The 1,898-nt window shown below is 51.6% G+C and overlaps 1 protein-coding gene across 1 annotated transcript in view; it reads right to left on the bottom strand.

The window, feature by feature from the left end:
- The window catches only part of SEMA5B (semaphorin 5B), a 297,119-nt gene extending 296,254 nt beyond the window's left edge, over positions 1-865 (bottom strand). The window contains exon 1 of the mRNA XM_018558083.1: positions 783-865. The gene's annotated coding sequence lies outside the window, so the exon portion shown is untranslated. The remainder of the gene's footprint in view (positions 1-782) is intronic.
- Positions 866-1,898: the final 1,033 nt, after the last annotated feature.

Raw genomic sequence — 1,898 nt, 5'->3', positions numbered from 1 at the left:
GGGTCTCAGATCATTTCCAGCCGGCGGAGAGGAGAAAACTCGCCACTTTGTATCATGACAAAAGGAAATCAAAAAAGACAATATTGATAGGAAATGATTTACAAATCTGCATCCCGACGTCAAAAAAACAGCGAACAGCACAGAAACATGTTTCACTCCTTCTTTCCACATTCCAAGACAAAAGGCTGTCTATGGAATATCGCCGGTCACATCGCACGGCTGACACACAGCGCCAACTTTACGTCTTCATCACAAAATGCAAAAAATAAATCAGAAAATAAGTCGTGAGCATCGGTGCCGATCATGCGAGTTTAACATGCGATTCCCCAAAATGCGAATCCCTCACATGTCAGCGTGTGTCCCAGCATTACAGGGGAATGATTGCATGTGTTAACCCATCGGAGGGATGCAGACCCTCCAGCGTGCACCGTCTCATGCCCAGCGAGGCGCTTTGTTCTCTGTGACCCCAAACATGGCACAATGCAGCCAGTGAATGGTGACAGAGGGATGAAGAAAGGGATGATGCATATGAATGGGTGGGGCAGATAAAGGGGCATTAATATAGGCAGCCTGGGAAGGGGCATGAGAAGCCACCCAGGTGTTGGGCACTGTACAGGCACCGGGGAGGGGTGATGGATGGGGTGGCAGCAGGCTGGGTAGAAACTCCAGAGAGAAGCCGGCAGAGGAAGGTGAGTTTGGGATGGAGGAGAGGAATTTGCAGAGAGCTGATTGCCCGCTCACACCGGAGACCCCCCCTCACACAGACACAGCCTGGCACTTACTGGGCTCCGGGGGCTGCAGCTGGCATCAGTCTGGGGCCCCGCACAGCAGGCACAAGGCGCACAGTCCGCTCACCATGGAGTACTCCGAGCTTCTGGCTGGGAGGAGGAGGAGAGCGCAGACTACAGCTGATGTCACATAATGTATGCGGGGCAGAGCCAGAGCCCGAGAGCGGCGTGCCTCTCCGCCTGGGGGCGCTGTGCCGGCACTGGGGGGCAGATCGGTGATAGGGGGGGCTCTGCAAATGTTCCGCACATTGTATGATCTGCAAATCTTCGCGTTCTGCAGCCCCCGTGCTGTGCAAAGGCTTCAGATGTTGGAGCTTCTGTGCTCTGCAAATAACTAATGCTCTGCAACCTTCGGAATGCTCTGCAAAGGCTTCAGATGTTGGAGCTTCTGTGCTCTGCAAATAACTAATGCTCTGCAACTTCTACGAAATGCTCTGCAAAGGCTTCAGATGTTGGAGCTTCTGTGCTCTGCAAATAACGAATGCTCTGCAACTTTCGGAATGCCTGAGCTCATTGCTCTAACACTGAATCTTGTGTAGAAGGTGGGTGAATCTTGAGTGAAAACAGTAATACATAGACCTCTAAATGTTCTGCAACTGTTCTGTGCTTTGCTAAATGTTCTGAAGCCCCTGAGCTTCTCGGAATGCTCTGCACATGTTTGATGCTCTGCAGCTCATGTACCCTTGTGCCCTGCACAAATGCTAGATGTCCGATGCATTGTGTGCTTTGCAAAGGCTGAATGTTCTGCACATGGTTCAACAGATGTTGAAGTGTTCTGCACCTTTCGTGGTATGCAAATATTAAATGCTCTGCAGCCAAAGTGCTTTACAAATGTTAAACGTCCTGGAACTCCTGAGCTCTGCAAAATGTTTGCTCATGCTAAATGCTCTGCAGCCCCTGTGCTCTGTGCATGCTAAATGCTAGCCCGTGTTCTGCGCATGCTGAATGCTCTGCAGCCCCTGTGCTCTGCGCATTCTAAATGCTCTGCAGAGCCTGTGCTCTGCGCATGCTGAATGCTCTGCAGCCCCTGTGCTCTGCACATTCTAAATGCTCTGCAGCCCCTGTGCTCAGCGCATGCTGAATGCTCTGCAGCCCCTGTGCTCTGCACAT

Source organism: Nanorana parkeri, unplaced genomic scaffold (genome assembly GCF_000935625.1).
Source record: "Nanorana parkeri isolate BGI_ZX_2015 unplaced genomic scaffold, ASM93562v1 scaffold320, whole genome shotgun sequence".
Lineage (NCBI taxonomy): Eukaryota > Metazoa > Chordata > Amphibia > Anura > Dicroglossidae > Nanorana > Nanorana parkeri.
This window is presented reverse-complemented; position numbering and strand designations above follow the sequence as displayed.